Below are 24,776 nucleotides of genomic sequence, written 5' to 3' on the forward strand. Positions count from 1 at the left end.
CAACCCAGAGGGCTGGTGGGCAGGCACATGGGGGATACCACCAGCAAGTGGCCAGACCCCCTGGGCTCTGAGAGGGGAGGGAGCCCACCACCACCTCCCCAAGCCTGCCAGGCCCAGTAGCCGTAGGCCTCACCCACCTTGCTGCATAACCAGATATTTTTCCGCCTCTGACCCGGAGGCCTGGCAGGAAGGCACATGGGGGGGGTGCTGTCAGAAAGCAGCCAGACCCCCTGCCTCCAAGAGGGGAAGCAGCCCACCACCGCCTCCCCGAGCCTGTCAGCCCCAGCAGTCATCAACCACCTTGCTGATATGTGGATACTTTGTCTGCCTCTGACCCGGAGGCCTGGCGGGCGGGCACATGGGGGGTGCTGATGGCCAGCGGCCAGACCCCCCACCCCTGAGAGGGGAGGCAACCCGCCTTCAGGACCACTGCATGGGGCCAAAGTGAACTGGTGACGGTGGCTCCATTTATGTTGAATGGGAGTTTCCTGGGGGTGTCAAATTTGAGAATGTATAACTCTGAGATCCACATTGCAATCTTGACCAAACTTGGGCAATGACTGGAGAAGAGCCTGCTGCACATTCCTTGTGAATATGGGCTCTCTAAGTGCTAAGGGGGGCACTCTGGCACTGATGAACACCGAATACGTTTGTTAACGGGACAAGTTTGGTTCCGTTCGTCTGTTCGTGTTCATTGTCAGGAACGAACAACTAACAGCCTGTTTGGGTTTTTTTTCCTGTTCGTGCCCATGTCTTGGTGCAGCTTCCAGGACCAGCAGCACATGGTAGCTTGTAAGGTCATGCTGGACTGGGGCCACTATCTGCAGCTGGCACACTTTTAACCCTTCCTTAGAAGGACACAAGAAGAAGATAATTTTGCAGCTACTTATGGCTATGGGTATGCTTGCAACCAAATTGGTTCGCTTGACAACACCATTCCCTAATCCTCCTCAGGGGTTCTTCCACAATGGCACTCCACCACTATACAACCCAGGCTGTGAGAACTCAGCCAGTGCTGCAAGGGGATTGTGCCCACAGCACAGTGGGATCAGATGATCTTGTCCCCACCACCACCTTTGAAAGTGCCAAAAGAGCCCCTCCCTCAGATCAGGACTGGGCTCTTGTGGCATTTTTAAATGATGAATTTTTTTTCTGAAATGGTATTGGTAGCCATGGGTCAAATCCCTGGCCATTGTAACAACTAGTTTACTCTATTGTTGCATTATAATAAATGTCAAGGGGAGAGTTAGTTGCTGTCCAGGGTCTGGGTCCCAGCCCCCAGACTTGCCAGGAGGGAGCAGTGGGAGGCAACCAGGAGGCAGTGGCCCTACCACCCCAGCCAGCAACCAGGTCCAGAACCTGCCCACTACAGGGGGAAGAGGTGAAAGGTCCAAGCCTCAGAGGGCTGGGGGGAGCAGGGGGAGACCAGCCAGTCCCACCCACCCTCCAGGGGGAAGAGAGGGGGCTAAGCAGGACAGAGGCAAAGGGCCAAGGCAGGGGAAACAGGGACCCAGCAACAGCCCAAACAGAGCCCTTACCTGCCAAAGAGGAGAAGCAGCCACTACAGCCCAGAGCCACACCCTGGCTAGAGGACAGCAGCCTGGCTCAGGAGGTGCTAGGAGCCAAGCCCCTCCAGGTAGAGCTGCCACAGGCATTCTGGGGGAGGAGATGGGTAGCCCCGCCCAGCATCAATGAGCAGGCAGCCCAGAACCTGGCCAGGGCAGCTCCTCGCGAGCAAGGCCAGGCATGCTCAGCAGCACAGAAGCCGGCTGGGGCAGCTCCTCATGAGCAAGGCCAAGGAGACCTCAGCTGGGGATGGCTCGCATTCAACCCCACCCTGCCAGCAAGGCAAGGAAGCCAAGAAGGGATTAGTGGTAGGAGGGAAACATCTGAGGGAAGGCACAGCTGGGCCAAGTCAGGAGAGGGAACAAGCCTAGAAGGAGGGCGGGGCTGGGAAAGGAAACCCTATATAAGGTGGCTAGGAAGACCTCTGAGGTGGTGGGTGTGAGTAAGGAGTGATGGTGTGGAGTGAGAACAGAGCAGTGCGAGAGTGGAGGCTTGGAGAAGAGTTCTGGGAGGAGGAGATGATGGAGGACGCAGAGGGTAAGCAGGCCAGGTTGCGCAGGCCAGCGAGTGGACTGAGAGGGAGTCTGGGTGATGTATACCGCCCCTCCTTCCACAGAGCAGGGTCCTGCAGTATCCCTGGCGCCCCTCTGATGTCAGGGCTGGCCCAGCTGGGGCCCTGCCCAGCGGTGGCAGTGACAAGCCCTGACAAGTTGGTGGCCCGTATGGGGAAAGTTGTTCTGATGCAGGCGCCAGTTGAAGGGATGTATCCCAACGCCCCAGCCCCAGCAGACCTCAGACTGTGGCTGGAGGAATGCTTGGACGGGATGTGGAGGAAGCTGGAGGCGGCCTTCCAAACAGCTCAGGTGGAGCTAATGCAGGCAGTGGAGCAGTGGATGCAAGCCTGTGCCCCCACAGCCTCCTCACCAGTGGTATGTGCGTTGGCTTGGGAAATTAACCCGCCAGCTGGCAGGGTGATGTATACCGCCCCTCCTTCCACAGAGCAGGGTCCTGCAGTATCCCTGGCGCCCCTCTGATGTCAGGGCCGGCCCAGCTGGGGCCCCGCCCAGCGGCGGCAGCGGCAAGCCCTGACAGTTGCTACCTTTGTTATATGTGTACCTCTTTAGGCAAGATGATGATGAAATAATGTTATACATAGAAAATTAATATATAAGCACCTCAAGCTTTGCTTTATAAAAATATAAAGGGGAATTTGACTTGACTAGTCCATTGTATTCATACATTCATATTACAAAACACTTTCCCTGATATTTGCATCACTGTCAACATTAAATCAATGTTCTGAGACAGGACAGGAAAACGCAATCTCCACTGTATCTCTCCAATAGTGAATATGACACAAGGCTTCAGTGACAGTGTGCCAGCATAAAAGTGCATTTGTGATCCATAGGATTCATTTAGTGTTAATGAGCAAGTTATGGAAAAGACTGGGACCAGCATTTGACTTGTTGCCGTAATTGTCTTTTTCCTCAAGATTTTCATCTTGATGAATGAGGATAAGGAATTCATGAACATTTAGGACTCTGAATCTTGACCATATGAAGGAGTTTTTCTCCTCTCCTCCCCAGGTAATTTTGAGAGAAGTCTGCTAATTAATACACCATCCCTAGACAAAACTGATGTGGCCAATTATTGTCCCGTTTCTAATCTGCCCTTTCTGGGCAAATTGATTGAGAGAGCAGTAGCTGACCAGATTTTCTTGGAATACTCTAGTGCTCTAGACCCTTTCCAGTCTTAATTCAGACCGCAGCATGGGACAGAGACAGCACTAGTAGCGTTAGTGGATGATCTCCATCTGAATATAGACAAAAGCCATGCCTCCTTATTGCTCCTCCGGGATCTATCTGCATCTTTGACACAGTAGACCATGCCATCCTGTTGAGGCATTTAGAAACAGAAGTGGGTATCAAGGGATGTCCCTGGACTGGTTTAAATTGTTTCTCATGGAATGGACTCAAAGGGTTGTCTTCAGAGATCAGCTATATCCAGAATGGGAATTATCTTGTGGGGTTCTGGAGGGTACCATCTTATCTCCCATGTTATTCAACCTCTATGTAAAACCTTTTTGCAGCTATGGGCTTGTATGCCATCAATATGCAGATGACACCGAACTCTATATCTTGCTATCTAGATCCCCATAGGATGTACTAGAAATCTTAGATCGCTGCCTGACAGCTGTGGTGAAATGGCTGAAAAATAACAAATTGAAATTGAACCCAGAAAGAACCTGCAAAAAATGCTTTCGACATTCTCACTTTAGCCTGGAAGATGGCTTCTTATCTTGACACAGCCGACTTGATCACCTGGATCCATGCTATGGTAACATCAAAACTAGACTATTATAATGCACTATACATTGGTCTCCCATCTAAGTTAACTAGGGGGCTCCAATTGGTGCAAAATGCTGCAGCTTGACTATTAGAAGGAGCAAGCCGGAGCATGAACATCACTCCCATCCTACAGTCACTCTATTGGCTACCTATCAGTTACCATGCTCAATTCAAGGTATTGGTTATTACATACACGGTCTTTACGGTCTTGGCCTGACATACCTATGGGACCACCTCCCCCTCTATGTCCCTCCATGGCAGCTTTGCTCATCCGAACAGGGTCTCTTGCAAAGGCCAGCCTCCACATGGGAGAAATCAACAGCAGCACATACATGGGCTTTCTCTGTGGTAGCCCATATCCTGTGGAACAGCCTGCCTGAGGAGGTCAGGAGAGCTCCCACGCTCTTGGCTTTCTGAAAACATTGCAAAACTGAATTATTCAAAAAGGCTTTTTACTCAGATAGGAGGCTGGTATTGTAGGGAGGGGGTCTCAGATGTTTCGCTAATGAGTTAGGAACCACAGACTTCACCATTATGTTGCCTTACATGTTATCTGTTGCTTTACATATGTACTCCTATATACTTCTTGTGCTTCATGTTGTCTAATGTCAGTCCTAGAATTGATTATGTTCTGTTTCAGCAGTTCTTCAAGTCTGTAGTGGATCCTTGCTAATGCTATGTCTTTCTAAACTTGTATTCATTTATCCTATGACATTGTTGATTTATGGAAATGTTCTTGACATTTTATGGAAATGCCTGTCCTTGTCCTTGATGCTGATTGTACCAATCTGACACCATGTAATCTGCCTTGAGTCTCAGTGAGAAAGGCGGACTATAAATGACATAAATAAATAAATAAAAATTATGTTTCAGCATATGAAAGCTTGGAAAGAACTTGACTAAAATGAATATTTATTGTCTGCTTCAATGACACAGCTAAAATATTCAGATCTAAAGGATATCGTAAAATATGATTTGAGTAGCTTAAGAATGTTATTTCACTAACTTTTCTTTTTCTTCTTCTCTAATACTCTCCAGAGTTTTCAAAGACTAATATGTCAGTTGTAGAGATCAATAGGATCATGTGGATAGGTTTCCTAATCCCCTTTACCGTATCTATCTACTATATTGTTGTGTATCTTATAGGGAACCATTTATCATTTACTGAAGTTGAGTCCTCTTGGTGTGTACATATTTTGAATCATAACAAAGGCTTTTAAGTTGTTTGCAGTTATGATCTAGAGCAATGATATAAATCCTCATATTATTGATTGGCCTCCCAGAGCTGGATTTTACTTCAGTGGAAAAGCAAGCCATAAAAAACAAGTAGCAGATCTCAAGATAACACTATAATTACTATGCGTGCAGTCTGATTTTGGAAGACTTAATAATAAAATATCAACAAATATAGGGAGAATTCAAAAAGAAGCATTTCTGTCAATTTATTCTATAATGATCTTCATTTTTACCACTCCTCAAATGTCTGGTTGAGCAATATTGACACATAACTGTCAAATCGCCTCTATCAAAATTGATGTGTTTGGTATTCTGTAGGATCCCGTTCTAAGGTTTGAGGTAAGGTGCACAGCACAATGTAGCAGTTCATTTACAGGATTATACAGATGGGATGGAGTTGAGCTTCTAGCCTATTACTGAATCCTGGATGAAGGATACTAACTCCTTCAGGTTAATCAGCAAATGAGGTCCTGTTCACTTTACTACATTGTGGTCCCTGGCATGATAAACAGGTGGTACTGCAAAGGCACACATCCTGCCCCAAGACAACAGCTGATATTAAACATTTGTTAAAGACCCTAAAATCTCTTACCATTCCCTAAATGCTGCACTTTATCGGACCAACATCCATTCCACTCCTGCCCTTTAAAAAATGCCTTAAGGAATCTATTTAAAAAGCAGTAATGACAAGAGGGAACAAGGAAAAAAACCCTCTACTCCTGACTAATATAGGGAACTGGATGCAAAACGTTTCACTTGGAGGTAAAATTTCCAATCAGCAATGAACCACAACCAACACAGTTACCAAGGCAGTAAACACCCTTTCTTGTACAAACTCTAAAATATGAAGAATAGTATTTTGTTCCTGTCATCAAATAGATATCAGTCGCAAAGCAGGGCTTTTTTTCAGCTGGAACCTGGTGGAAAGGCATTTCAGCACCTCTCCCTGCAGCCCAAGACTTCCCTGTGGGCCAGCTGAAGCCAGGGAAGCCCCAAATAGGCTTTAAACTTCAGCGGAGAGGAATTCCCTCCCTCCCGGCTGAAGCCTCCCTCCCTCCCTTCATTTCATGTCTTTCCATGTCTTCCTTCCTTCCTTCCTTCTCTTCCTCTCTTTCCTTCTTTCCATGTTTTTCCTTCTTTCCTTTCCTTTCTTTTTCTTTCTCCCTGGAGGGCAACTGCGCCGTGCACAATTATGTCACTTCCCTGAAATGACATTATCTCACAGTCCTGGGAGCAGATGTGCACAAAGACAAGGGTGCCACCACCTGCTGGGAGTTGCCCCTAGTGAGACTTCCCCCACCTCTTTCCCCAGAAAAAAACCCTGTAAAGTATGTTGTATTTCTCATGCACAGGTTTTGCTCTAGTATTATAAATGTTGTGTGTGTGTGTGTGTGTGTGTTCAATGTCATGTTTTAAAGTAAATTGTTGATACATATAAGCTCCCTCAAGTTATGTCACCCTAGATTATTGATAGATTTGTTTTAATCACTCCAAGTATTAATATTAATTTTGCTTTCTAACAGCATTTATTTGGGTCTCCAGGTATTTAGTAGTAGTAACATCAGCACTGACTTCTTGGTGGCAGCAATTCGGCACTTACCCGGCAGGCTGTGGGCCGGTTAGCCGGGTGCCGTTATTGCCTCCCTGGAAGGATTGGGGCAGCACCGGCTCCTCCCTCCTTCCTGGGTATTGGCTGCTGGGCGGGGCAGAGGGAGAGGGAAGAACGTGCTCTGCCCGGCCCAGCTTCAGTTGCGGCTCGTCGCTTGGTGTGGGTAGTCGGAGCTACCCGGGCGAGCGACGGTCGCAGCGGCGGCAGCGGTTCTCCGGCGGCGGCGAGGCGGCGGAGAGGCAGCGAGGCCGCGGCAACGTCCCGGGAGGCGTCGGCGCAGCAGCGCAGCGCACGGAGCCGGGCGTTTTGCCGCGAGCGCGGCACGAGCGGCGCGGCGGTTGCGGCGCGGCGTTTGCGCGGCCGCCTGCGTATTTGGTTTCGGGGGGCTTGGCTCCTTACGGCCTAAGGCCGCTTTGGGGGGTGGGGAGTTGCCTCCTTTTCGGCCGGATTGTTACCCCCCCCGGTTGGGCTGTATACGTGTGGCCTGGTGGCGTTTTTGCGCCGGGTTCCCCGGGCCTTGTCTGGGTGGCGCCTGCCTGTACGGGGGGCTTAAGGGAGTAAGGGGCCGTTGGGAATTGGCCCTGGTGAGTGGCTGCCTGCACAGCGTGTGGGGTGGTGTGTGGTTGCGTTGGTGGGGCCCTCCCCCACCTTCATCCTACGCCTAATTTATCCCTGGGGAGGGATTTTGGGGGTACCTAAGTGGCCCTTGGCTCGAGCCGTTTGGCTGGGTGGTGTTGGGGGGCATTGCATCGCCTGCCTCCTAGGGCCTGCGGCCAATATTAGACTGCAGCAAGCCCATTCCTGCTTGGGCGGCCATCTTAGAGGCAGTTGGTGGGGGCGGCCATTTTGTGGCTGGCTTATTGGCCTCCGGCATTTGCAGTGGCCTGTTTTGCTTGCCTTTTGGGGTGTTGGGGGATACAGCATGCCGCCAAAAAAGGGCAGGGGTCCCCCCAAGGGGAAGCAGCCTGCTGCGAAGCAGGCAGTCAAGAGGCCGTGTCCAGTTTTGTCTTCATCAGAAGATGAAGGGGTGGCTGACCAGCAGGATATTTTGAAGCGCCTACGCGCTTTGGAGCAGGGGAAAGGGTCTGTAGGTGTTCCATCACTGGAGGCTGATTCAGCGAGGCCGGTACGGAGGGCGTCCAGAAACGCTGTTAACAGAGATATTTTGCGGCGTTTATCTCTCCTGGAAGGGGCAGCTGGAGGAACAGCGGGCGGAAGCAGCAGCAAGAGCGGCGCTGGGCCCCCTGAGCCTCAAGTGACGACTGGCGAGGAGGTGCAAGCATGGCAGGATGATTCTTCCCCTGTGGCTGTTGCGGTGGAACCTGTGGAGTGTGGAGGTAATGACACGACACCACATTCAGCTAGTACATGGCCTTGGGGGCCGTGGGGCCAAGCAGTGGCAGGCCCTCTGCCTTCTCTCTCAACGGGGGCTTACATGCCTTTTGGGGGGCAGGCAGTCAGAAGTAGCCCGGCTGGCACAACTGCCGGGGCGGGGTCCCCGCTCATGCAGGCTGCGCCCGGTACTGCAGCTTGGGGAACTGGAACTGCTATGCCCTTCCCCAACCCGTATTTGGGGTGGCCTGGGTATGCGGGAACCCAGTGGGGGTTTTACCCCCATATGGCGATGGCATATGGACAGGTTCCCTTTAACGCTGTTCCATTTGGGGACACAGCTTTGCCGTTAGGCGAGCACCTGACCCAGGCAACCAAAGATAAAATATTGAAAGGGGAGTACGTGGACCTTTTTTCTCTGCTGTTTAGAGAGCTGGAGAAAAAGAGTAAGGACGAAATGGATGATAGGGATAGGGAGCGGATCAAAAGGAGGAAAGTGGACAGGACGTGGAATAATTGGCTGCCCGGTTTTTTGATTTATGCGGGGGTCATCGTTAGGGCTCAACCTAGCCGGGCTATCCAACTATTTCAATACTTGGATATTGTTTTTAAGGGGTACACGGGCTTCTCAGGTGCTGCATGGATGCAGTACGATGAGGAGTTCCGTATGCGGGCTGCCATGAACCCTAACATTCCTTGGGATCGGGTTCATCAGGAATTGTGGCTACAGGTGATGTCCCCAGCTAAGCCGAACGTGTTTGATAGGTCAGACAGTGGGCATGTTGTGCATCGGTCTTCCCAGGCCCCAAGCTCCCGCGTTGCCGCGGGTCAGCCGGTTCAACCCCGGCTCCTGTGTTGGGAGTTTGCGTACAAGGGTTCCTGTATGCGGAAGCCTTGCCGGTTCAGACATGAGTGTCCCTCTTGTGGAGGTTCCCACCCATATAATTCATGCCCCAGGGGTAAGCCGGGGTGGGGTGGGAAGAAGCCGGGAGGTGGCAGTGCAGGGGGTCAACACCCCCCTGGTAAAGGGCCCCAGCCCGGTAAGGTTGAGGGTCCTTAGGCGGCTTTTGCAAGGTTACCCCAGGCAGGAGGACGCAGCTTATTTGTTTCACGGGTTTCAGGACGGATTTAGAATTCCGTTTCAGGGTGCCAGGGCACCTTTTATGTCTGATAATTTACGTTCGGTTTTAGGAAAAGAGGACATAGTTCGGAAGAAGATTGAGAAGGAGTGTGCGGAGGGGCGAGTGTTGGGGCCATTTCCTGCCCCCCCAACCCCCAACTTCAGAGTATCTCCTCTGGGGGTTGTGCCTAAGAAGGCACGAGGGGAATTCCGCCTGATTCATCACCTGTCATTCCCTAAAGGGGAATCGGTGAATGATGCCATTCCTGAGCAGTTATGCTCGGTTCGGTATACCACTTTTGACCAAGCGGCCAGGGTGGTCCGTAGGTGCGGGGTGGGCGCTGAGATGGCGAAATGCGACATTAAGTCGGCCTTTCGTCTTCTGCCAGTGCACCCCAATGACTTTGAGCTCCTTGGCTTTGCCTTTGATGGGGAATTTTACATGGATAGAGCATTGCCAATGGGCTGCTCCATTTCATGTGCGGCCTTCGAGTGTTTTAGTTCTTTTCTTGAATGGGAGGTGCGACGTAGGGCCGCCTCTCGCGATACGGCTCATTATTTGGACGATTTTTTGTTCGCTGGGCCAGCGGGGTCAGGACAGTGCGCTCGGCTAATGGCCACGTTCTTGGCCTTAGCGGAGGAGCTGGGTGTGCCGTTGGCACATGAGAAGACAGAAGGGCCTTCTCAGGTGCTGACTTTTTTGGGGATAGAATTGGACACTGTCCAACAGTCTTTTAGGTTACCGGCAGATAAGGTGGCAGAGCTTAGATCCAGGGTGATTAAGATGCGCTCTCAACATAAGGTGTCCCTGGTAGAGCTACAGCAGCTGGTGGGTTACCTTAATTTTGCTTGTAAGGCTATCGCTCCTGGTAGGGCCTTTTTGCGCCGCTTATGCGACGCTATGGCGGGCTTGCGTGCACCTCATCATAGGTTGCGGGTTTCAGTGGGTATGCGTGCGGATTTAGCAGTGTGGGAGACCTTTTTAGCTGAATTCAACGGGGTTTCTCTGTGGCGGGAGGTTCTCTTGCTTGAGGCGGAGCTGCAGGTGACGTCGGACGCATCTGGATCCACTGGTTTTGGAGTTTATTTCCAGAATCATTGGTGCGCAGAACAGTGGCCGCAGGATTGGCGGACATCTACCTTAGTGAGGGACCTTACCTTTTTGGAGTTTTTCCCACTTTTAGTGGCGGTGCACCTATGGGGGCATGAGCTGGCTAATCACACAGTACTATTTTGGTGTGATAACCAGGCGGTTGTTCAGGTGGTTAATGCCTTAACGTCCAAGTCCCCCATGGTTATGCGGTTGGTGAGGGAATTCACTCTGGTGTGCCTCCAGAGGAATATTTTGTTCAGGGCCAGGCATGTGTCTGGGGTGGATAACGGTAAGGCGGACGCTTTGTCTCGCCTACAGATGGAGCGTTTTTGGAGCCTCGCTCCGGAGGCCGATCGGCTCCCGGCTCGGATGCCACCGGAGCTGTGCAGCTTGGGAAACCGAGGTATGTCGGGCTATTCAAGCAGCCATCGCACCCAGCACACGGAGAGCTTACCAGCGAGCGGTAGGCCTGTTACGGGAGTTTAGGTCGGTTGAAGGTTTGGCACATAGCTGGCCAGTACCGGTGGAGCATTTACTGCGATTTTGTATCTGGCAACGGGGCAAAGGGTTGGCGGTGCGATCCATTAGGGGGCAGCTGGCAGCGCTAGCGTTTATTAGCAAAGCCCGGGGGTTGCCTGAGGCCACGGGCGACTTCCGGGTGAGGAAGATGTTAGAAGGCTGGGCCAGGGAATGCCCCAGGGGTGTAGATTCGCGGGAGCCCATTTCCCCGGCAGTCCTAAAGGGGTTGAAGGGGGCATGGAAGGAGGTGTGTACGTCGCGGTATGAAGCGTCGCTTTTCCATGCGGCCGCTCTAACTGCCTTTTTTGGGGCCCTTCGGGTCAGCGAGCTAGTTGCGCAGTCAGGAAGGGATTCCTCGGGTCGTGCATTGATGGCCAGAGACTTGACTTTTGAAGGGGACGCCGTTACCCTTTTGATTCGTTGGTCTAAAACAGACCAACAGGGAAAGGGGGCTGTTGTGAGGCTGGGTCCCTGTGCTGATGCGGAGCTGTGCCCAGTTAAGGCATTGAGCAGATATTGGAAGTTGAGGGGGGATGGTGAGGGCCTGCTTTTCTCTCACCAGAGCGGTGCTCCGCTTACGCGTTTTCAGTTTTGGGCGGTGACGAAGCGAGCTCTGAATAAACTGGGTTTGAAGGGGGTGAATTTTGGCACCCACTCGTTTAGGATTGGGGCTGCATCCACCGCGGCAGCCATGGGGTTTACTGGGCAGATGATACAGCAGGTGGGTCGGTGGAGATCAGCTGCTTTCCGTTCATATGTTCGTCCTCTTTCGCATGTTTAGAACGCTGTTAACTGATTGTTTCTTAGGTTCCAGAGCGCGCGGTGCCAGGCAACGGATTCTGATCTGCGGCCACAGTTATGTTTTTTGGGCAGCCCATCAAGCAAGACGGACTTCTGTGGGGTCGCAGCTTGGATTGAGCGAGAAGGCTGTGTTGGAGTGGCGGGGTCGCCGTGGCCTCAGGTGGTCAGGTCTCTTGCCCTTGCTGTTTGGATTGGGGTGTGAGCCCCCCCATATCCTAGTTGTTCATTTGGGCGGCAATGACCTGGGGATGCTCCAGGGTAGGGCGTTGTCTGCCCAGGCGCAGGCTGATTTGCGCCTTATCGCTGAGAGGTGGCCGGGGGTGCTGATTATGTGGTCAGCAATGGTCCCTCGTTTGGTTTGGAGGGAAGCGGGGTGCCGACAAGCCATAGAGAGAGCAAGGATGAAGGCCAATCGTGCCATTCAGAAGGCGCTGGAAGGAGGGTTAGGGGTGTATTTGCCTCATCCTAGGATAAGGGCCGAGGTGCCGGGCCTCTACAGGGGCGATGGGGTGCACCTTTCGGAATTGGGCAACCAAATATTTTTGGACGACTTGCGGCAAGGGCTACAGCTGGCCCTAGATTATCAGTGGGGCGCCAAGGCCTAAGCAGAGGCTTGACCTTGGCGTTGGCAGGTTTTGGGTAGTTAGGGTGCGGGCCGGTGAGCACCCTTGGCGCTTCCCCTTTAGTGGGAAGAGGGGCCTGCCTGAAGGGCTGGTACTGCTTTGACGGCTGCCAGTTGCAGGGGCAGGCTGCCTTTGGAAACCCCAGCTTGCGAGTCCTTACCTCACTGCTATACGGCTGAGGTGTTAGGAGCTTGAGAAGGGGGTGACCACGTTGCCTGGCCGGCCGGGTCCGCGCCGTCCTAGGGATGGGTCGCACCCGGGGCTTCGGGGCTCGCCCAGACAGGTCAGGGCGGTGGTCCAGGGGGACCCCGTGGCCTGACCTGTACCGCTTTAGGCCCTTGCCGCTGTGTGTGTTAATGTTAATATGTATAGTTAATAAAGTGGCCCTTAGTTCCAACAAGGTGTCTGCCTCTTTATTCCAACTAGGGTGGCAATTCGGCACTTACCCGGCAGGCTGTGGGCCGGTTAGCCGGGTGCCGTTATTGCCTCCCTGGAAGGATTGGGGCAGCACCGGCTCCTCCCTCCTTCCTGGGTATTGGCTGCTGGGCGGGGCAGAGGGAGAGGGAAGAACGTGCTCTGCCCGGCCCAGCTTCAGTTGCGGCTCGTCGCTTGGCCCACCCTCCTCTCCCAGTATCGGTGCAGGATTAGCCGGCTGCTGTGTCAGAGTCAGGTAGGAATTTTTTCCTCCCCTCCTGAATTGGCGAAGTGGAGAGGGGGTTTTTCGCCTACCTTGCACCGGTATGGGGGATTGAGGAATTTGGCTGTAGGGTGGTGCCAGTTAGTGTGTCCTGGCAGGTTTTGGGTAGTTAGGGTGCGGGCCGGTGAGCACCCTTGGCGCTTCCCCTTTAGTGGGAAGAGGGGCCTGCCTGAAGGGCTGGTACTGCTTTGACGGCTGCCAGTTGCAGGGGCAGGCTGCCTTTGGAAACCCCAGCTTGCGAGTCCTTACCTCACTGCTATACGGCTGAGGTGTTAGGAGCTTGAGAAGGGGGTGACCACGTTGCCTGGCCGGCCGGGTCCGCGCCGTCCTAGGGATGGGTCGCACCCGGGGCTTCGGGGCTCGCCCAGACAGGTCAGGGCGGTGGTCCAGGGGGACCCCGTGGCCTGACCTGTACCGCTTTAGGCCCTTGCCGCTGTGTGTGTTAATGTTAATATGTATAGTTAATAAAGTGGCCCTTAGTTCCAACAAGGTGTCTGCCTCTTTATTCCAACTAGGGTGGCAATTGATTATGTTTCAGAGGCAGATGTAAAAAGGTAATTATTAAATAAACTCTCATTAGTTTATAGGGTGTGCTGAACTGGAGTTGTAACTATGAAAAGAAATTTGGTGTAAATGAAACTTAATTAGGATCCCTTCATTAATAGAATAGACCACAAAATTCAAAATTTTATTTACGGATGAACAGCATATTTTCCTAGATATATTGTACATGCTTAACAGAGCTGTAAATAAAATTCAAGCATAAAATAAGTGGCAAAAAGGGAGCAAGAACAAGCAATGCCCAGTGGAATGGAGTTGCACTGGATAAAGTGTCATTAAATATCTAAACAATCACTTACGTTTTGTTTTAGGGACAAAAAAATCTTTAGGTCATGTTTGGCTCTGTGGTAGTATAGATTTTTTTTAAAACTGACAATTTTAGACATCATATTTAATTCTCATGCAAGGGGCCACAGCTCCTAAGTATACACTCTTATACAAACAATATGATGCAATTCAGGTAACTGCTAGCCTACAAGTCTTTGCAATTGTATGTTTTGATACAAAACCACCCATGATACATGATTTTGAAAGTTTGGTAAGTGCTTTGTAATGTGCTATCAAAGTAAAAACTACACTAGAGCAAAACTCCTGAATCCAAAGAGCAACTTTATCTCCAACAGTTGTGAGTATCCATTAGTAGAGAACAGCAACTTCATTTATTGTTATGTTGGAGTTATGGAATGTTAGCTCATATCATAGATACCTGATTGCACATATTACATTTGTACATGCAAATTTCAAACATAGGCAACAGTTAAACTCCCTTAGGAGGAAAATACTGCTAAATACAAGATGTTTCTTGTGTTAACCATTACTCACTAGAATTTCAGACATGATAATGTCCAGATTATTAATGATTATATAACATACCTGGAATACCTTCATTGTGAAATAACACCTGCCAACAGTATGCGATTCTGCTTGTTTTTTTTCAGTGCCTTAGATAATTTTCATGCATATCACTATTCTTTGTGCAATGAGATTAGCTTTGGAGAGCATCTCTTGAGGTCTGATGCGTAGCACATAAAAAGATGCTTGATAACTTCAGTTCTTATTGGATTACACACTGAAGTATTGCCTGCTTATGAATTTGAAAGTAAGTATGCTACTAGAAAGATCAGTCAAATCCAAGACTGACTAGATATCATTGAGTTATTCAGTGACCCTTCCTTTAAAAACAAACAAACCCAAAACTTTAAAGCTTTTATTTACTTCTCTGAACACATGTGCAAGTCTCTGTAAAGGTGGCACATAAATTGTATAAATAAATGTCTAAATTAATTGCAACAGTTATGCAACTTGTTTTTAAGACGTCATCCAAAATGATGTGGGGCTGTCCATACTCAGGTTCCTAAAACATTCACCTCTATCACCCAAGAACACAGGTTGTACAGACTCAGGAAATGGAAGAAAGAACAAGGTACTCATGTTGCTTGTAGGTATTCACTTTTAAGTGTTCAGTTTTGTGGGAGAGTAATTTCCTGTGATGACATATGTTCAGCCATACTACCCCCCCCCAATCCTTTTGTTCCACCAGGTATCAGGCACCATCCTTTAGTGTTGATTAAGAATTTAGGAACTCTGCTGATAGTTAAAGAATGCAGCATTCCCAGCCAGCGGCAATAGCAGCTGCAGCCAGGGATGGCCCTGGAGGAGGGGTACCTGTTCATTCAGTATAAGCATGCCATGTATACATGCACACACAAGTATATGTGTGTGGGTGTATGTATGTGCATGTGTGTTTTTACACATAGGAAGGTAGAACACAGCGATACAAGAGACTAGTATTTAAAGATGGAAAATAATACAGTCTATGTTACCCTTGAATACTGCGTTTTTTGTCATACTTATCCAAGAAATGGTTGCAATGCAGCAGGAACCTTGCAACATAATGATGTTATATCATTATATTATAATGCAATTATGCTTCATTTTTTTAAAAAAAAATCTCCAATACATGACTGTCATGTGCCAAGTAAATGATTTGTTTAGAATTTATGATCCCTCTCTTCCTCCTCCCCGGAGAGCCCTGCCCAGCCTGACCCACAGCTAGGGGACAGTAAAAGGGGAGCAAACAAAAACAATACAATAAAAATGAAATTTTGATGTTACAATGTCATTAATTTTTCTTTACAAAAAGAAAGGTGTGTCATGACTAGACATGGGCACGATCCAAAAAATAATCCTGATTTAGCTGATCGTGATTCCGTAGCGCTGCCGAACGCAGGTACCTGATTCTAACTGATCAAGTCTCGTTTCCAGTCCAAAATCGGATCCCAAATCGGAAATTGGGGAGGCCAGTGCCCAGAGCAACCGTTGTCAGGCTGTTGCATGCGCGCACGCGTTCCTGAGTCGCTCCCGCCCACACAGCAAGCCGGCTGTCTCGGTGTGCTGTGGAGCTGGCAGCAGTGTGAGTGGCTCAGAGGCTGCCCACACCGTTCACCTGCCCCGCAAGACAAGGGGCTTGAATGCCCCTTGGAAATAATGGGAAACTGGAATGCCTATTGACTTGCATGGGCTCCATTGAAACACATTAGAGCAAAAAAAAAGGTGCAAAGAAAACGTGGAATGGATTTTGAAGGAAACTCTCTGGGCCCAGATAGACTGTTCTGGGACTGGATTGACAGGCCCCTGAGTGCAATGATGGCCCCTGGGTGTCTCAGAAGGGCTCTGGGACTGGAATGACAGGCCCCTACCTGGAATGAGGGTCCTTGGGTGTCTCAGATGGGCTCTGGGACTGGAATGACAGGCCCCTGACTGGAATGACGACCCCTAAGTGTGACAGAAGGGTTCTGGGACTGGAATGACAGGCCCCCTACCTGGAATGACGGCTCCTGGGTCTGCCAGAAGGGCTCTGGGACTGGAATGACAGGCCCCTGACAGGAATGACGACCCCTAAGTGTGACAGAAGGGGTCTGGGACTGGAATGACTGGCCCCTACCTGGAATGATGGCCCCTGGGTCTTCCAGAAGGGCTCTGGGACTGGAATGACAGGCCCCTGACAGGAATGACGACCCCTAAGTGTGACAGAAGGGGTCTGGGGCTGGAATGACTGGCCCCTACCTGGAATGATGGCCCCTGGGTCTGCCAGAAGGGCTCTGGGACTGGAATGACAGGCCCCTGACTGTCACCCAGGGACCATCATTCCAGTCTCAGAGCCCTTCTGACAGACCCAGGGGCCGTCATTCCAGCGTGGGGCCTGTCATTCCAGTCCCAGACCCCTTCTGTCACACCCAGGGGCCGTCATTGCACTCAGGGGCCTGTCAATCCAGTCCCAAAACAGTCTATCTGGGCCCAGAGAGTTTCCTTCAAAATCCATTCCACGTTTTCTTTGCACCTTTTTTTTTTGCTCGAATGTGTTTCAATGGAGCCCATGCAAGTCAAAAGGCATTCCAGGTTCCCATTATTTCCAATGGGCATTCAAGCCTCTCCCATTATTTTCAATGGGCAATCCTGTCATTCGTTTTAGTACATCCCCCCCTTGTCCTGGGGAAAGACGAACGGCATGGGTGGCCTCCCATGCTGCCTTTTGCCTTTCCCCCGGACAAGGGGTGGCTGGCTTGCCCACACGTCCCTTGTCCTGGGGAAAGGCGAATGGTGCAGGCGGCCTCCCAGCCTCCCATGCTGCCTTTTGCCTTTCCTTTGTGCCCAACCCCTTTCCCCTCCCTCCCCTGAGTTGCTGCTCCGTGGTTGGAAGGAAGCCTGCTAATCAAGGAAAGCTGGGCTTCCATTCGTGTTTCAAGGGCGACAGAAGGAGGGCAAAGACAGCTCATTCCCCCCCTGACTCCGTTGTCCCGGGAATTAATTACTGGTGCCTTAGTGTCTGCAATTCTGAACAGAAACCGATATATCCGATCAAGTCCCAAACAAGCAAACTCCCGACTGCTGGATCGGTTGCCGTGGACAGAACCAATTAGCTGAGTCATGATGGAGCAAACGCCAAAATCGGTGACTTCTTGAAATCGTAATTCAGATCATGCCCATGTCTAGTCATGACAATCTATTGATAGTCTTAATTTGTGTTGTGGTTATATAGATTGCTTTTACGTTTTCAAAGATTAATTTATCTATGCTTTTTGAGTAAAAAGGTCTGTGTTTGAGGTTATTCTGCACCAACACAGCATGTGCACCATGTTGGGTTTTCTTTTACTTTTTGTTTATTTCAAGGTGGTATGGACAAAAAATAATGGCACTCACACCAGGATTAATCTGATCCTTGAGAAGTGAACACTGAAAAAGAGAAGAGTTTATTGCCCATGGATAAAAGGCCTAGCTCTCCAAAACAGAAACTCTCAGAAGTTATTGGTGTTTTACAACATGTGAATATTGCTGAAAATGTCCCTGTACAATTGGGAACTGCAATGTGATTCTGTGATATGATGGTACACTAAAATTATGACTGCAGGCTATTCTGCAAATGAGATTAATAATAGATTTCTGTGATGTAATAAAGTGAAAGAACAATTATAGCAATGAGAGAATAACTGCTTCAAATTGAAGAAATTCATCATATTGTTAGGGACTGGGAAAAGAGGCAAAAGAATGGTGGTTGATCTAGTAAGTCAGAATGACTGGGTACAAGACCAAGATAAATAGTTTTGTGCCATTGTAAATGTTGGAATACTTTTACAGAAAGACAATTCTTCCCCATAGATCCAGAAGCTCCATAAGCCAGTGCCATGGTATAATTAGATAAGCTCTTCAACTATCTTAAGGGCTATCAGTACCCTGAAACAGGGCTAAGACACGTTATTTCTGTCTGGGGTCTGAGGCCTAGCCCCTGGACTTACTGGGAGGAGGGGACAGGAGACAGCCAGCAGACAGCTACCCAGCCACTCCAACTGATACCCTGGTCCAAAACCAGACAGCAACAGAGGGAGGGAGAGAAGCACCAAAGCCTCAGAGGGTCAGATGGAGCAGGTGAAACCCAGCTAGCCCCACCCTCTGGTGGGAGCCTAGGAGCCCAGACAGGGGGAATGAGAACAGCCAGGAAGGGACCCCACTGGTGGGAGAGGGCACAAGACACAGGAATGGCCAGCCAGCAGCAAGCCAGCCGGCAACTTTACCCGTAGTGGAGGGAAGGCAGCAAAGGCAACACAGGGCCACACCCCAACCTGCAGGCAGGCTAGAAGGAGGTAACAAGAACCAGATGAGGCTGGGAGCAAAGCAGCCTCAGGTGGGGCTGCCTAAGGCATTCAGCAGAGGAAGCCCAGCAGCCAGCAAAGAAGGCCCAGAGCAGCCAGCAAAGCAACCACAGGTGTGGCTGCCTAAGACAGCCAGGGCCATGATAGAGGGCTGGGGGCATGGTTGGCAGGCGGAGCTGGGAATGGGAGAAGGGATATAAAGAAAGTTCACTCACATGGTGGGGTGGTGAGTTAGGAGTAGGAAGTGGGAGAAGGAGGATGGTGTGGATTAGGATGGAGTTTCGTAGAGTGAGAGAAGAGCTGGAAGGAGGAAGAACATGGAAGATGGAGGCGAGGAGGAAGATCAAGCCTGGAAGAGACAAGGAGTCCAAAGGCTTTGGAAGGTAAGAAGTAAGGAGAGGTGGCCAGGACTCTGTCAGGTTGAGTAGGCCTGCAAATGAACTGAAAGGGAGCGAGGGTGAAGTATACCCCCCTCCTTCCACAGAGCGAGAACCTGTGTTGTCCCTGTTGCACAGTGCTTTATCTTGTTTTAGCCCAATTGGTAAAGAAAAATACACAGGAGTCCTGCTGAGGGAAATAAACATAAGCCTTTTTATCTGCTTATAAGCAAAGGAAGAATAATAGTTACCAGAAACAAACAGGCTCCTTGAACTGATCAGTTCTTCAGAGCTACAATATTACAACAGAAGAATTTATACCATCAGATCAATTAGCATAAGTTATGTAAATTACAACCTTGGGACTACATTGGTCCAAGCAAGAGATCACCCCAAGTTCACATTGGAAGAACAATTCTGGATGTCATTGCTTATCGTCTCAAGATTATCTTTGTCAAGGAACATCTTTTATTAGCAACATTTTGTGCTTCGCAGGCAAAATACTATCTTTGAAGCTTCTTAGGCTCCCTTCTGACACCTGGGAGCTCTTCATGTCATTGACAGGTTCTGTTGGACTAGGGGAAAGGACGCAAGTCCTTCTCTCTGTGTCCTTGTTTTCTAGAGCAAAGTTCAGCTGGTATTCTCCATCTCCTTCAAGCATTATTAACTCAGGAGATTTCTCTTATTTGCATAGTGATACAAGTATATCATTTTGATAGCCCAAACTACAAGTGTTTAGCACTTCACATTAACAGGTATACATTCACATGTCTTTTGGTCCCTTCTCTGCTTTGCATAGTGAGAATACAATGAGAGCCCTGAGAATACAGCAGGATTGCTTAGAAACAGAAAAACCCATGAAAAACATTTTAGCCCATTAAATTCACATTCCCCATCCCTGATGACCTCTCAGAGTCAAGATCAGGCACAACGGCGCCTGGCCTAGCATCACCCAGGGCAAAACCTGACAATCTGTTCCTCCAAAGAACAAAACGAATGTAAAGAAACTTGTCTATCCTATCCTATCCTGTTCCTTGACTATCAGACCTTTGGTTCAGGTTTCTAGGTCTGGTTAATCTGCAAAGCCTTCTCTCTGGAAAAGTACTATCAGCATGACTTATAGTGAAATCCTAAAAAGATTTACTCCAGTATAATCCCATTGAAATCAATAGGCTTAGACTGGAGTAACTCTTAGGATTTCACTGTTTGTCATTTCCAGAATAAAACTGAAATACACAGGTGCAAAATTACATCAGAACTTCAAGGTTAGAGGCTAGAGGGAGTCTTGCAGCTACATTTGCATCATCTACAGCAAGTATGGAGTATGTGCAATATTCCTGACTGGGTAATAAGGATCAGGCCAGGTGCAAGCAGTTTGCAATAAAGCTAGTGTCTTTATTCTGGCTTAACCCTTTTTTGTTCCGAGTGATTGGTGGTGGATACTTCTGCTGTATGTTCTTCGTTTTGGTTATTATCTTACAGCAGCAGCAGCAGCAGTAGGAAAACACTAGGCCTCCTTCCCATAATAACACTATCCAGATCATATCTTGCACTCACTAATGAAGAAGAAGCTGCCTACTGTCTTTATGAATGTGGTTTCCATTTGGGAGTGATGGGAAAAACATAGTAAAGCTGCTACAAAACTGGACTTCTTGTTAGTAAGTTCAATTCTTACTAGAGAAGATTAAGTCAACTCCTTTAATCTTTATCCCACAACCACTTCCAGTAGGTTGTGACATAGATTTAAAAGTGCAGAGATGAAGGTGGCCCAGCATTTGCTCTTGATTTTGAAATTTAAAAAATATAGATAATGTGAAAAAGCATACCTCTGACTACTGTAATTCATATACCTCTCCACTACTCTAACAGGATATAATCCTCCTCCATCTAAGTCCATATTTATTATTGTGGCTGCTGCGGCTGCTACTGCTACTACAACTACTACGGCACAACTATTGTAGAATGGTCTGTAAGCAACAATGGTAAAAAGGTTTCTTCATTGCTGACCTGAAAGAGATGAAAGGTGGTGTCATTCAGAAGGGCTTTTCAGTTTGGGTTATTTATTTATTTAATTATTTCATTTATAGTCTGCCTTTCTCGCTGAGACTCAAGGCGGATTACCAAGTGTGAAATTACTACAGTCAATATCAAGAACATTTTCATAAACAATGCCATAGGGTAAATAGTTTATGAAGACATAGCACTAGTAGGAATCCAATACAACATAGTGGTGAAGTCTATGGTTCCTAATTCATTAGCAAAGCATCTGAGAGCCCCTCCCTGCAGTACAGCCCTACTTTCTGAGTAAAAAGCCTTTTTAAATAATTCAATTTTGCATCATTTGTGGAAAGCCATGAGAGTGGGCGCTCTCCTGACTTCCTCAGGCAAACCATTCCACAGAGTAGGGGCCACCACAGAGAAAGCACATGTACAGGCTGCTGTTGATTTTGCCTATGTGTAGGGTGGCACCTGCAGGAGACCATGTTTGGATGAACGAAGCTGTCATGGAGGAGTATAGGGAGGGTGTCAGGCTATGGATGACAGGATATGATAGACAGGTCCCTGTACCATTGCAACAAGAAGTCCAAGCTCTTGGATAAATGACCTCACTAACAGGAAAAAACCCCAAAACAATACATTGTTTTCCAGGAAATGCATCCTTTTATATGTGCATTTAAATGTCAAGATCACTTTGGTAGCTCATATTTTTAGGGGAGAAATTACTCTTTTCATTAATTACAGTTACTTATAAATATTTTAAAGAGGACTGCAAAGTGCATCTAACTAGGAAAACAAGCATAAAAGCAATGTTTGGATTAATGAGTTTAAAAGGCATTCAGAAAAGATTTCAGAAGTCATTCATAATACCAAATCCAGATAATAATGCAACTTAATGGACTTAATGGCATATGAACAGAAGTGCATGGAAATAACACACTTCGGGTTTGTCACAGTTAATTTCATTTAAAAATAAAATATGCTTTATTTTCACATTTTCCATTACAGCAACCCTAGTTCAGGTTATTATTCTCCCCTTCCTCCCCACTATTGTATATATGTTTGAATATATATACAAACACCAAAGCTCAAACTGTTTACATGACCTGCAAAGTCTATAAAATTACTTGGCAAAATCCATGCTTCATTTCTAATTTGGAAGACTATCAGGTAGAAGTGACCATCACAGTTTAAAATATGCCATACATTAACTAAACAAACAGATAAATCCTGCATAACAGTTGAATCACAGTTCACAGTTGCTCATAGGTGCAAATTTAAAGGAGTAATTTTTAATTATTAGGGAAGACAGTATATTTATATTGTCAGGATTCATCCTGTGTGCTGCTGTGCCAGACGCTGGGGTGCCTGTCTCTACTTCTGGGGTGTTTTCAAGGATACTTGGGGTCCTGCTTTGTGGAAGGAAGGGAGGTATACCTCACCCTTACTCCTTCTCAGTCCACTCGCAGGCCTGCTCAACCTGACCCAGCCCCTGCTCCCACCACCCTCCTTCCACTCCTTCACCGACCATCCTTTCCCTCCTTGCTTGGTCATACTCCTCCAGGCAGGCAGGCAGGCAGGCAGGCAACAACTACCACTCCTCCTACACAACCCACCACATTCTCTCTCCTAAGCCAGCCTTTATAGGGTTTCCTCCAACTTCCCCTGCCCTTCCTCCCAGGCTCCTTCCCACTCCTGACACTGTCCAGCTGTGTATGTCCTCAGGTGTTTCTTTCCTAGCACTAGTTTCTCCTTGCATTCCTCTCTTCTCTTGCAGGGCAGGGCTGGATGTATCCCAGCTGGGGATTTCCTCAGGTGTGCCTCCTTTCTCTCTTCCCTTCTCTCTTATTCTTTCCTGCAGGACAGGGCTGGCAGGGCCCTTCCAGGTGATGCGGTGTGGTGTGGCCTCCTTGATCTCTGTTCACAAGGTGCTGCGCTGGTCTCCTAGGGTCCAGCCAGTTCTCCCAGGTGGCTGTTGCTGCTGGTTCTTCCTAGGGCTTGTGCAGGGGCTTCCAGTACCTCCGTCCCAGTATTGGTGTCTCTGGCAGGCGGGCGTGCCTCTTGCCCTTTGGGGCGGGGTTGGGCAGCATGCACCTGGCTGGTTTCTCCCTCTGGCTCCTTTCCCCCTTCCCTCACTGCTGTTTGGAGCTGAACTCCCTGGGGCTTCCTGTGCCTGCAGTTGGGGTTCCGTCAGCCTTCAGGTAAGAGTCTGTGGGAAATCCGGGGTGCTTGGGGCACTCAACCCCAGACAATATACTACTTTTATACTCCGTGTTTTTTACTGAAACTCAAGAGAGGTTACTGTACTTTAAAACACAATAAATAATGGGGATTAAAATAGTATGTATTATCTTGATTGTGGTCTCTAGGGACATTTTTTACACTTAAGGATCTTTTCTAATTCCTCCATGGCTGCCCTTCGAAGTCTCAATCTCCTTCTAATTTCTTGTTGCAGTCTCGTTTTGGTTGAAGATTGAGTCAAGGAATAGAAAATCTTTGACAATTTCAGTTTCCTCATTATGTGTAATTCCTCAGTAGTTACTCATTATTTTGTCTTCATGTTCAGCTGTAATCTAGTTATGATACTTTCTCTTTTAACGTTCATCAGTTGTCATTTTAACTCTTCACAATTTTCTATGAGTAATGTGGTGTCTTCTGCATATCTCAAACTGTTTATGTTCCGTCCACCAATTTTACTCCACATTCATCTAAATCAAATCTATCTTTCCTTATTATATGTTCTGTATATAGACAGTTCAGGTAAAATACATCCTTTTCTGACACCTTTGCCAATTGAGAACTGTTCTCCATGTTTCTCTGTGTTCTTTCCTAAAAAGTAGCCTCTTGTCCAGAGTACAGATTGCACACCAAAACAATAAGATATTGTGGCAGCCACATTTCTTTAAAAACCAAATTTAGCTTTTCATGATCCTCACAGTTGAAAGTTTTGCTGTAATTGGCTGCTGAGGCAGCTGGCTCCGGCAGTGCACCTGGGCATCCCCAACACCCACTGGGAGCTGGCTGAGCTGGTCAAGCACATGCAGGAGCTGACAGAGATGCTAGCCAACCTGGGGCAGCAGATCTACATGCTCAAGAGCAGCTTCCTGGAGGACACGCAGATGTACGGCAACATCATCTGTGTCTGGGACGGATACCTCACCAACCAGAAGAATTCCAACATTAAGAACGACTGGCAGAGCAGGAAGTTCAAAGAAGCCAAGTGCCTCTTCAGCAAATCCTCAGTCACCTCGGCCACCACATTCAGTGCTCTGGCAGGAGTTCAAGAACAGCTCATTGAAAAATGGGAGCCTAGGAGTGGGACCAAGAGTGACACTTCCCCTGATTTCTACAACCAGGAAAACGAACCAAGTCAGGGCTAAGTGGAAGAGCTAGATGGCTCTGTTCAGGGTGTCAAGCCCCAAAAAGCTGCTTCTTCCACTTCCTCGGGAAGCCACCACAATAGCCACAAAAAATGGAAGAACAAAAAACAACACAGTCCATTTGGCATGTTTGATTATGACTTTGAGATTGATCTCAAGTTGAACAAAAAGCCCTGTGCTGACTACTAAACTCATCCATGGTGAAACTTCTAGGAGTGGTCCTCCTTCTGCGCACCCCAGTAATCCAGACCAAGAGACTCAATAAGCACAAAGCCAACTTCCTCCAAGACATTACATCTTCTGTTGCTTTTAGCCCAGATCTGGTGGTGACAATCCCTGGCTCCTGGTACATCTTGCTTCCTTGCTGAT

At 48.6% G+C, this 24,776-nt stretch overlaps 1 pseudogene; it reads left to right on the plus strand.

Annotated features, from left to right (window-relative positions):
- Positions 1-7,681: 7,681 nt before the first annotated feature.
- On the plus strand, positions 7,682-24,596 carry LOC129326254 (uncharacterized; annotated as a pseudogene).
- Positions 24,597-24,776: the final 180 nt, after the last annotated feature.

The sequence above is a fragment of the Eublepharis macularius genome, chromosome 3 (assembly GCF_028583425.1).
Source record: "Eublepharis macularius isolate TG4126 chromosome 3, MPM_Emac_v1.0, whole genome shotgun sequence".
Taxonomy (NCBI): Eukaryota; Metazoa; Chordata; class Lepidosauria; order Squamata; family Eublepharidae; genus Eublepharis; species Eublepharis macularius.